This window comes from Phocoena phocoena, chromosome 19 (assembly GCF_963924675.1).
Source record: "Phocoena phocoena chromosome 19, mPhoPho1.1, whole genome shotgun sequence".
Taxonomy (NCBI): Eukaryota; Metazoa; Chordata; class Mammalia; order Artiodactyla; family Phocoenidae; genus Phocoena; species Phocoena phocoena.
This window is the reverse complement of record NC_089237.1, coordinates 45,806,494-45,818,792: the sequence shown is the minus strand read 5'-3', so window position 1 is coordinate 45,818,792 and position 12,299 is coordinate 45,806,494. Positions and strand designations below refer to the sequence as shown.

General features: G+C 50.1%; 1 protein-coding gene across 2 annotated transcripts in view; it reads right to left on the bottom strand.

The window, feature by feature from the left end:
• The window catches only part of ABR (ABR activator of RhoGEF and GTPase), a 178,262-nt gene that overhangs the window by 93,400 nt on the left and 72,563 nt on the right, over positions 1-12,299 (bottom strand). The gene's annotated exons all lie outside the window — the stretch shown is intronic.

Below are 12,299 nucleotides of genomic sequence, written 5' to 3'. Positions count from 1 at the left end.
ACCCGAGGGAGCCCTCACCCCTCGAACAAGGCTCCGCAAAGGTCAGAGCCCAAGGCTGGCAGAGCATGGGCGAGAAGACGGCCGGGCCTGGCAGGGATGCGGTTGCAGAGCAGACTTCTCAAAAGCCGGAACTTATTTCTGTAATTTCAATGTAGGATTCCTTGGGAAAAGGAAGGAAGAAACAGCCACAGGGAAGTCAAGCTGCCGTTAACCCCATCGGCGCTGCCAGCACCACTCGGGGGCCAGAGCCCCCGCCCAGACACCCCCTTCCTGGACCGCAGGCCGGGTCCATGGGGGCGCAAGGCAGCATCTCAGAAAGGCCCCCATCACACCCCACCAGTGCGGGTCTCTCCTACAGCTGTGTGAGGGACCCTCCCCCACCTCCACCCCTGGCTGGGTCTGTCCCATCATCTGCTATCACTTCCTCCACAGTGTCCCCCACCCCTACCCTGCCCCCAGCGTCCCAGCTCAGAACTCCTACAGTGCATGGCCCTCTAGTGCCCCCAGTGATCCTGTCCATTCGTCCCTGAGCACCTGGAGTGGGAACTGGGTGACAGCCATCGCTGTGTGCCCAGCAGCCACGGCCCACATGGGTCAGGATCTTGGGAACATGTGTGGAGTGAGTGAATGGGCAGAGGAATGCACTGTCCCTCTCAGGTCTGAGGCTTGAGCCAAGTTCTCAGCGGGGCCCTGGCTCCTCCTCCTGTCACAACACACCAGCCCCCGGGGCCGCCGGCAGCCTGAGAATGGTGTCAACGGGTCACCAGGGCGCCCGGCCACGGCCACACTCAGTCCAATCTGCCCCTTTGGCAGCCGAGAGCGTCCCCCAGCCTCGCTGCACCTGTTCCTGCCGACTTCCTCTCCAGTCCCGTGCTGACGGCCCATTAAGCTGTCAGGGACGTGAGCTATTATTTTTCTCCCCAGGACAGGCGTGCACGTGAAGAACCACAGGACCTAGCCATCCAGACACTGGGACGTGTGTGTGCCAGGCACCCAGGAAACAGGACCCACTGCCAGGAGGACACAGGGCTTCTGTCTCAGGAGCAGGTGGGGGTAAGCCGACTCTGCTATCTTCACCCCACCAATGGGGGTCTCTCCTACAGCTGTGTGAGGGACCCTCCCCCACCTCCACCCCTGGCTGGGTCTGTCCCATCATCTGCTCAGATATCACTTCCTCCAGAGTGTCCCCCCTGGCGTCCCAGCTCAGAACTCCTACAGTGTGTGGCCCTCTAGTGCCCCCAGTGATCCTGGGAGGGAGGAAGAAGAACCACAGCATCCGGGCTGCCGGAGTCTGGCACTGTGAGGGAGCCCGGCTGTTTGGTGAGACCTACTCACTTCGGAGAAGCACGAGGAGGGAACGAAACACCCCGTTAACCTGCGGTCTTTCCTCCAGGAGGCTCCAGGCTGCCCTGTTAGTGCCTAGAGTCAAGCGGGGGATGTGAACTCTGATGAACACTGGCCTGGCCATCCGTTCAGATTCCAGCAGGCCCCACTGATTCTCCTGGACACTGACCAATTCCCAGGGGTCACAGGACCAGAGCCTTCACTCTCAGGATATTTCCCAAGGGCAAGGGGAGAAGGGACCACAGGGAAAGTGGTGAGGCTTGACTCTACCGCACAGTCTGCCGCTGCCTGGGTCACAGCAGGGTGGGAAGGTCTCTGCCAGCCTTCCGCCACGTGTGCCCAATTCATCTTTATCAGAGTGGTGCCCCTGGACCCCACATCTCAACCTAGCCACATCGGGGAGGCTGCTCTCACGATCCCCAGTTCACAGGCAGAGTCACTGAGTCTCAGAGAGATTTGTACAGAAAGGATCTGAATCCAAGTCTGTCTCCAAATGCCATCTTTCCCCCTCTGAATCTCACTAATCTTCTAGGGAAATCTCCTTCTACAGCCCTCGTCAGGGGAGGCTGACCAAGGAGGGGAGAGAGGGCTGCCAGCCACAACAGCGGGGTGCCTGGGCGTGGAGGACACTACCCTCAGAGCTCTCTGCAAATGTTCCTGGATACTGTCCCTTTCATTCCAACCTCCAGGAGACCCTGACAGCCCGGGAAGCCAGCCAGAGACCCCGGAGAATCCTACCAGGAAAAGGGATACAGAAGACAGAGGAACAACCCTTTGAGAAAGCAGGAGCCCTGGGGACTCAGGAGGGTGGAAATCTGCCAAGCACAGCCTTCAGTCTGTGCAGGTCCACAGACAGGAAGGCTGAGTGGACCATGGCTTGGCCAGCAGGTGTCAAAAGAGAAAAGGCAGAGAAGGTTGCTGACAGCCAATATCCATTTCCCCTCCTAGTCACAGAAATCTCACTATCTTTGGAGTGGCAGTGTGCTCCGTGGCTAGCTAAAAGGCTACTTTTCCTAGTGGTGTGGGCCATGTGATGAAGTTCTGGCCAATGAGATGTTGAGTGGATATGTGTGGAACTTTGAAGAAAGTTGCTGAAATTGTTTTCACTGGAAGGTATTTTTCCCCTCTCTCCATGCTTCCTCCTTCTGTTGCCAGTTTGCAAAGCAGATAGGAGAGCTGGAGCTCCAGCAGCCATACTGAGCCATGAGGGGACCTTGAGGATAGAAGCCAGTGCTGAATATAGCTGAGCACAAAGCTAGGAGCCTGGGCCCGTGATGGCACAGTGAGCCAACATACCACCCCAGGAATGTCTACCTCTGGACTTCTTTTATATGAGAGAAGAAAAATGCCTATGTTATTTAAGTCACTGTTATTTAGTTTTTACGTTATATGCAGTCAAACCTAATTATAACGGATCCAGATGGTTTTCCTTGACATTCTATCTGGGTGCTTTTCCTACAGTCTTCACTGTTCCTTCTAGTCTCCTTGGTGGAATCCTCTTTCCCCACCCACCCCTTAAAAATTGGTATTCCCTATACATCCTTACAATAGAATACTGCTCAGCAGTAAGAGGGACAAAATACTGAGACACACAGAAATGACTCTTACAGGCATTATGCTAAGTGAAAGAAGCCAGACAAAAGAACACATCCTGTATGGCTCCACTTATGTGAAGTTTTAGAACAGACAAATTTAATTTATGCTTGGAAAAAAAATGAAAATTGTGGTTGCTTCTGGGGGTCAGGTAGGGACAGGAATTGACTGTAAGGGGCACAGGGAGTTTTCTAGGGTGATGGAAGTGTTCTGTATCTTGACAGGGATTTGGAGTACACAGGCGGATGTGTTCACTGACTTTGTCAAATAGTACACTGCACCAAAGATTTGTGCATTTCACTAAATATTTAACTCTAGTTAGTGACATGAATGTTTAAGTGTCGAGGTGAAATGTGTTGATGTCTGCAACTTACTCTGACGTACATAAAAAACAAGATGGGTTGATGATGTCCAGAGGGATGGCCAGATGTGTGATAAAGCAAGTGGAGAAAAATGATAATTATAGACTCCAGATGGTGTGTACACAGGTGTTCACTATACAATTCGTTAAACTTTTAGGTATGTTTGAAATTTTTCATAATAAAATGATGGGGAAAAATTGGTGTTCTCCAGGCTTCTGTCACCTCTACTTTACTCCCTCTCCCAAATTTTATTTACATTCTAGGGAGAGGTCTGGGCTGCAGACCCATCTCTTTGATTGTTTCCTGGACATCTCCACCCCCAGGAACTTCAAACCCAAGGTTTTCCTGAAGTTAGTCTGCCAGATCACTCAAGTTGGAAACCTAGGAGTCGGGCCAGATTCCTCCCTCTTCCTCCTTACCTCCTACACCCTGAAATATCCCCACTCCCCATCCACCTTCCCACCCTCACCAACTCTTACAAGGACAATTCCAACACTCTCTCCCCGTGACTGCCAGACTGCAAATCTGATCGTGTTTCCCCACTGTTCAAAATTCAACAGTTCCCCATTCACTTCAAACTCCCGGGCTCAAGGCCTTTCACAGTCAGCACCTGACTCTTCCTTTACAGAGTCGTATTCTGCCGCCCTGTAATATCAGACATCTTCTAGGTAGGTCCCTGAAAGGGTCTGGATAGTAGCCCCAAAATATATATGTCCAAATCCTAACCTTGGTACCCATAAATGTGACCTTATTTAGGAAAAAGGTCCTTGTAGATGTAATTAAGTTGAGGATCTCTAGATGAGATGATCCTACTTTAATTGAGTGGGACCCAAATCTGATGACATGTCTTTATAGGAAACAGAAGCGGAGAAGACACAGACACACAGAAGAAGCCCATGTGAAGATGGAGGCAGAGACCCGAGTTATCTGGCCAAAAGCCAAGGGATGCCTGGAGCCACCAGAAGTTGGAAGAGGCAAGCAAGGATTCTCCCCCTAGTGCCTTGGCAGGGAGCATGGCCCTGCCAGCACCTTGATTTTGGACTGTGGCCTCCAGACTGTGAGAAAATAAATTTTGGGGGTTTTTTTGGCCACGCAGCTTCTCAGATCTTAGCTCCCTGACCAGGGATCGAACCCATGCCCTCTGCAGTGGAAGCACGGAGTCTTAACCACCGGACCACCAGAGAAGTCCCTGTGATGACTTTTTATTTTTACTTTAATTTTTAAAAATATCTAGGGGCTTCCCTGGTGGCACAGTGGTTGAGAATCTGCCTGCTAATGCAGGGGACACGGGTTTGAGCCCTGGTGTGGGAGGATCCCACATGCCGCGGAGCAACTAGGCCTGTGAGCCACAACTGCTGAGCCTGCGCGTCTGGAGCCTGTGCTCCGCAACAAGGGAGACCGCGGTAGTGAGAGGCCCGTGCACTGAGATGAAGAGTGGCCCCCGCTTGCCACAACTAGAGAAAGTCCTCGCACAGAAACGAAGACGCAACACAGCAAAAATAAATTAATTAATTAATAAACTCCTACCCCCAACATAAAAAAAATATATATATATATCTTTATTGGAGTATATAATTGCTTTACAATGTTGCGTTAGTTTCTGCTGTACAACAAAGTGAATCAGCTATATGTATACATATATCCCCATATCCCCTCCCTCTTGAGCCTCCCTGTGATGACTTTTTTAATGGCAGCCCTATGAAATTAACACAGTCCCCAAACACACAGTTTCCCACCTCTGGACCTTTGCACATGCTGTTCCTATACCTAGAACACCCTCCTCATCCTTTGACCACCCAGCGAAGTCCTATTTAGCCTTCAAATCCAGCTCAGTTCCACCCTTCTCCTATGAACCTCCTTGCCTCCTGAATATATAAAGCGCTTTTGCAATCCAATGAGAAAAAGACGAATACCTCAACTTTCTAAATGAGTTAGAGAAATGAATGGAAAATTAAAAAGAGAATTACAAATGCCCAATGTGTGTGTGTGTGTATATATATATATATATATATATGCATATAATATATATATAACATATATATGTTAAATATTAACCTCACCTGTAATCAAAGAAAATGCAAACCTCTATTTTTTGCAATTTTCCTATCACATCAGCAAGGAAAATACTCCAGCTTGTAAGAGAACAGGCACTCTCAAAATCTCTTGGAGGATATGTAGAACTGGCACAACTTTTCTAGAGTCAACTTGGTATCAAAAGCTTTAACAGGGCTTCCCTGGTGGCACAGTGGTTGAGAATCTGCCTGCCAATGCAGGGGACATGGGTTCAAGCCCTGGTCTGGGAAGATCCCACATGCCGTGGAGCAACTAGCTCCGTGAGCCACAATTACTGAGCCTGCGCGTCTGGAGCCTGTGCTCTGCAGCAAGAGAGGCCGCAATAGTGAGAGGCCTGCGCACCGCGATGAGGAGTGGCCCCCACTTGCCGCAACTAGAGAAAGCCCTCGCACAGAAATGAAGACCCAACACAGCCATAAATAAATAAATAAATAAAATTAAAAAAAAAAAAAAAAAAAAAAGCTTTAACAGTTGGTACAGCTTTTAACCCAGCATAATCTGAGACTGTGTCCTAAGAAATTAATTATAAATGTACATAAAAATAAAGTTACAAGGTTATTAATCACAGGGCTGTTTATGATTGTGAAATATTAAAAACAAGCGGCATGATTAATTATAGGGACTTGGGTAAATTATGATATTTCTCCAAGATGGACTACTATGTAGTCATTAAAAATTACCTGGATGATTTACATCACCTTATTAAGTGAAAAAGAAATGAATAATAGTATGTACAGTATACTATGTTTGAAAAAAAACGTCTGTATGTTGCCTGCAAGGCAACAATACAAAATAATTATAAAGCATTCAGATTCTGAGAATCTGGGAGCAATTAATACATGGTCTCTGCTCTCTAGGTTACTAGCAGACACTGCTTGTCTCCTACTCAATATCTATCTTCTCTCCTTCCCTGCTAACCTTATGCTGGTTTTATATGAGGTGGCAATGAACCCAGTCCCTGGCAAAGTACCCACTTTCTCTGCCTCTCTTACAACTAGGAGTGGCCATTTGACATAGTTTTTGGTCAATGAGACGCAAGTGTAGGCCTCTGGCAAGGCCTTTGCTTTGATAATTAAAAAGGGACTTTATACCTTGAACTCAGATGTGATGACCAGAGCTACAGTGGTCATGCTGCTGCCACGAGGAAATGATCATGAAAGAACGCAGACATTTCCCGGATGCTACCGGGCTACTGAGCCACACTAGAAACAGCCTACCTCACTTCTTGCTAAATGGGAACTATAAGCCCCTATATGTTGGATTTTCTGCCACATAAAATGAACACATTCCTAACTGAAATCCTTACAGCCCAGTAGAGGAAGGCAGTCCAACAAGCATGAAAACATCCAAGATGCTATGACAGAAGTACCTCACAGGCAAGGCAAAGAGGAGGGAGCAGGAAACAGTGGGGGTGAGAGGATGGCTGGATGGGCTTGGGTGATACTCCAAGGAAGGTGGTTTATCACTGTGGCTAAGAGCAAGGACCCTGGGGTCACACAGTTTAGGTTCCAATCCAGGCTGAATCACATCCCACTCCTCTGTGCTCAGAAGAGTGGCTGGCACAAGGCAGCCACTTATAAATGGATATTGGTTAAACCAATGGCCGTGAAAGAGGACGACAAAGAGATGGAGTACACAGGGCTACTGCAAGGATTAAGCCGGATAACACACGCAAGGCACTCAGCACATAGTAAGCACCCAATAAATCTTAGCTGCTATTATTAATATAATTAATCGAATCTTGAGAGATGTGTGGGTGCTTGCCAGGCAGATGGGGGACAGGAGCAGAGTTCCAGGCAATGAGAAGAGGCTTGGCAAAGGCACAAAGTGCTTTAGGGGACTATAAATAGCCCAGCCTGGCTGGAACACTGAGTGAGCAGGGGGGTGAGGGGCAGATTGCACCAGAGAAGTGGGCACAGACCAGCACACCAAGGGCCTTGTGAGCTGAGCTAAGAGTTAGGTAGGACCCAGGGAAGACGGTTGATCTCGACCATTTCCTGCAGTGGGGTCTTGCCAGCCACATGGTTGCCGAGCATCTCTAACTTTGGATAATTTCTCCCGATGGACGCGTATGTTCCTCTGTTGAGTTACAATGCAGGGAGAATCCTGTGACCTCCAGATCGCCTAGAACAGCCCAGATTGGGACCACATGTGAATGTAGGGCTACCTATTCTAAGCCTGTGATGGAGTCTGTGCCAGATGAAAGGATATGAACCAACCAGTGACAGACCATGGAGACCTCAAACATGCTCTTTCGGGGCAATGTGGAGAGTTGGCCAGTGGGGGTAAGTTCAAACCCAAATGACCAGCTCTCGCTTCTACCACCTTCAGCTCTGGGAGGCGCAAGGCGGCGGGGAAGGGGCGCCTGGGTGGCTGGAGGCACACAGGTGTCAAGCTGTTTACAACGCTCCCCTGAGACTGTCCATCGCCAACGACTGATGGACACAGCCAAGAATCCATCCTGGTATCCCAATCCCTGAAAACAGATGCTGAGGGAAGTTTGCGGGTTCTTTCCAACCTCCTCTTAGACACTCTAAGAAACTGTGGGTACAGGATAAAGATAAGTTCCAGGTGCGGAAAGGTCCTGCCCTCCCAGCAGGGGAGGTACAAAGGCTGATATTAGGTGATAAACCCACTTTCTGCCCTAGAACTGACAATGGGAGTGCGGGTGGAGGGAACCTTAGGAGAACAGTGGAGGGAAGCTCAGGCCTGCCCATCCTTCCCACCAAAGCAGCATCAAACTTCCTCAGAGAGCATCGGAAGTCTCTGTATGCCACACGCTGTGTCAGGTGGGGACAGAGCCACAGGGCACAGACTCCGTCCTCCCCTCCAGGACCTCACAGTGTGGTCCTAGCATGCTCACTGCCGTCTGTGACTGGGCCGGGCCGTGGGCTGTGCACTACCTCATTTCACCATCAAAGCAACCCTATGATGGATGAATCTTACCATGTGTTGAGCAAAAGAAACCAGACCCAAAGGAGCACATGCGGTAGGATTCCATCTCTATGAAGTTCAAGAACAGGCAAAACTAAGAGACAGCGATGGAAGTTCACAGTAGTGGCTACCTGGGGGTGGGCTGCAGGAGGCAGTGGGTATTGACTGGGAAGGGGCTTGAGGGAACTTTCTGGGTTACTGGAAACGTGCTACATCTCGATCTGGGTGGGAACATGAGCAGACGTACGTAAGAGTTCATTAAGCCGTATGCTTAACATTGGTGCACTCAAATTTTGTTTAAAATTTAAAAACCAAGTTTAAGTACCACCATTGTGATTCTCATTTACAGTTGAGGAAGTGAAGGTATAGGGGATTAAGTCACTTGCCCAAGGTTTAAAGGCTGTTAAGTGCACTTAACAGACTAGCCAGCTAGTCTGACTCCGGGACCTGTGTTTCAACCATTATAATGTGTAGGACCTGTACAAATAGAAAAAACCACCTGGGCAGGTTGCTCTCAGGGCCCATGAGTGGAAGGAACAACCTGCATCAAAGTCTGGAGGAGGAGAGGGCCGTTTGGCGAAGGGTCTGAGTGTGCCTTGACAGAAGTGAGAGAAGAGGGGCAGGAAGAGGCCATTCCCACTGAGGGGGACAGAGCTGCAAAGACCCCGGGCAGGACCACGCCCTTCTTTTCAGGGCACTGATGAACAGACTGGTGTCGCTGAAGCTGAGGTCCCTCCTGCACGGGTACAGTCCTTCCAACTTGCCACTCCTGTCACTAGCTCCCAGCAAATGATTCTGTCCCCTGCTCAGACCTCCCCTGGATGTCGGGCACTGGATTGAGGCCTGCACTGATCCTGCTGTGAAACCGTGCACATGTGTTTTCCCAATGTCGGCCCCTCCCCTGGAAGGTGCACAGAGCTGCCCATTTCCCCCCAGATCCTCTAACTCCCCCACACATTCCCAGCGGGCCAGGACACTGGCTGTTCTCAACAGGCGGGTCCGTTCTGAGGCTGATAAGCACACAAAGTGACCCTCATCTCCTTCACACAGCTCGAGGCACACAGGGCTACAGAAGTTGGCCTCTTCTCCCCCAACAACCTGGGGGAAGCCAAGATCCCCAAGGCAGACTCAGAGTCCAGAGCCTTGGAGCCACAGAATCGGGAGGACTGCTCTGCGGAGTGTCAGCTGGTTGGCTCTGGCTGCCCCAAACTTCAGTTTCTCATCTTCGAAACAGAATAACAATGCCCGTGTCACAGGCTGGTTGTGAGACATTAAACATTATGGGGGTTAAAGAACTTGGACAGCATCTGGGCAGAACAGTCCTCAGGAGAGGTTGCTGAAGGAAGAGGAGAAAGGGCTGGACACTTTCAGGGCCCCGTGACCCCAGCTGACCCCGGAGATCCCCTTGGGAGCCCCTCAGTGGTGGCATGGCACCAAGGTGAGGCATCCTGGGACCAGCATCTTTCCAATGGGACAAGCCACCTCCTTCTCAGCACCTCCTGCTCTACAACTGATGGAAGAGGGAGCTGGGAGCCAGGACAGGGCAGTGGTCAAGGGCACGGGCTTTGAGTTAGACTCAGGTTCCAATCCCAGTATTATCACTTAAGAGCCATGGGACCTTGGGAAAGCTATTTAACCTTCCAGAGCCTCAGTTTCCTCATCTGTAAGATGGGGATAATACATAATGCCTATACCTCATGAAGTTTTTGTGGGGTCCCCATCAAAAAATAAATGCAAAAAAAAAACAACCAAAAACAAAAAGTAAATGCAATGAAAGGCACCTGGTCCAGGGCAGGTGCTAAATAAACAAGTAGCTATTATCATTACCACCCCAGTCCTCTTCCTGAGCAGTAAGTGCCCTCAGAGATCTCCTAGTCCTTGAAAAACAAAACAACAACAACAAAAACAAACCAGAGCTTTGGAAACATACAACCGGGCTAGGCCCTAGCAGGCTTTCCTTCATCAGTGGACCCAACGGTTCATCAGCCAGCCTACGTTCAGTAGGCTTAGCTTCAAGCAAGGCACCACAGGCCATGGGAGTGTTTAAAATTTGAAGTTGGGAATTCCCTGGCGGTCCAGTGGTTAGGACTCGGCGCTTCCACTGCCGTGGGCCCAGGTTCAATCTCTGGTCCAGGAATTAAGATCCCACAAGCCCCACAGTGCAGCCAAAACAAAAACAAACAAATAAATAAATAAAAATTTGAACTTCAAGACACCAGTTCCAACCTTCCCTGCACACGAATCCCCTGGGGAGACCGGTGTCTGGCTCCCAACCCCAGAGATCCATATTTAGCTTGTGTGGTTAGCTGGGGCAGCAGGGCTGTTAAAAGCTCCCCAGGTGATTCGAATGTATTGTAAGGCCGAGAACCACCAGTTTCAGACAAGGACCCTGAGGTCACAGCCCCTAAAGTCAAATGAAACTAAACTCTGAAAGAGCCCCAGGAAGCCATCTGCCAGGCTCTATGAGAAGCACAGGAAAGGTTACTTTAAGAGGCAGGGTGTGACTTAAGCCTTGAAGGACTGGAAGGTTTGCTGGTGACGAGGTGAAGGAGGCGCACAGACAGGGCTTTACCGTGGGCAGGCAGGGAGGGCAGCCCCTGTCCCATTCACACAGAGCCCTCAGACTCGGCCTGCAGCAGTCGCCTGGACCGCAGGATGGCTTAACCCTCACCCCCAGCTCTTCCGGCAGGACTGGAGCAGGGGCACTAGCCCCGCAAAGGAGCAACTGAAAGACCCGGCAAAGGCGACCCGGTAGCTGGTTCCCGGAGGTGCTACCGCGTAGCTGGAACGCTCAGTTCTGGCTCCGCCCCCGCTGCTTGGAACAGACTCTGGCCCCCCGCGGGGGTGCGGCTCGGACTCTCTGGTTGCCATGGAGACACGATCCGATCCTCCACCTCCAGGCTCCCGGGGGAAGGAGGCAGAGGCCGCGGACGCCAGGAAAAGCCAGGACTCCAAAGCCTGAAGCAAAGGAGTCGTAGGTTTTGGGCATCAGTAGCTGGGGCAGACGAGGCAGGCGAGGGATGGGAGGCCTGCCAACTGGCCCTGGGCAGAGAAGGGAGAGAGGCTTCACCGTGTCCAGGCTCAGAAAGATGGATGAGAAACGCTATTATCTGCACCGTGTTTTGCAGTGTACAAATCAAGGCCACAGCCAGGATCTCATTTCATTCTCAAAACCCAGGGAGGTTGTCAGAGTAGATATTACTCCCCCATTTTACACAGGGGAAAACTGAGGCTCAGAGAGGTTCTGGGTCTCATCCACAGCCACCTGGCTAATAAACAAATGAGCCACAACTTAAAGCCTGTTCTTTGGATCAAGTCTATTGCTTGTTGTACTTTGACATAATTCCCCACCTGGGCAGAGGGGCCTAAAATTCCTAATTGATCTTAGGAAATGCAGTTATATGTCCACCAAACATATGGGAATAATGGTGCAGAATGACCAGATGACCTTACCAAATGGAGGAAAACTTACTTCATGTGTAAATGAGCAATAGTCATTCAACAAACATCTCCTAAGTTATTACGTACCAGACAGTGACAGGAACAGACCCTAAGCAGCAGTCAGCACTCCCACCTCTGCTAGCCAATGATCGGCAGCCCGGGCTAGAAGTCAGATAGAACTGGGTTCTGGTCCCAGCTCTACACAGCCTCTCCTTCCTCACTGGAAAATAGGGTGATGCAGCTGCCATGCCCAGTCCATGGGGCTGCTCTGAAGACCAATGAGAGACACCAGACAAGAAGAGTATTTCACAAACAGTACAGTGGTCAATCAATCACACCAAAAAAATAAAAAATAAAATAAAATAAAAATCCTCTACAAAGAAAGTCAAGTGCATATTCATTTGGCCTTTGGTATATTCTGGCTTCCCCACTAGGTGGCAGGAGTCTGGAAGGCAAGGATGGCCCTCCTTTTTTTTTTTTTTTTGGTTGCACCAGGTCTTAGTTGTGGCAGGCGGGCTCCTTAGTTGTGGCATGCACGTGGGATCTAGTTCC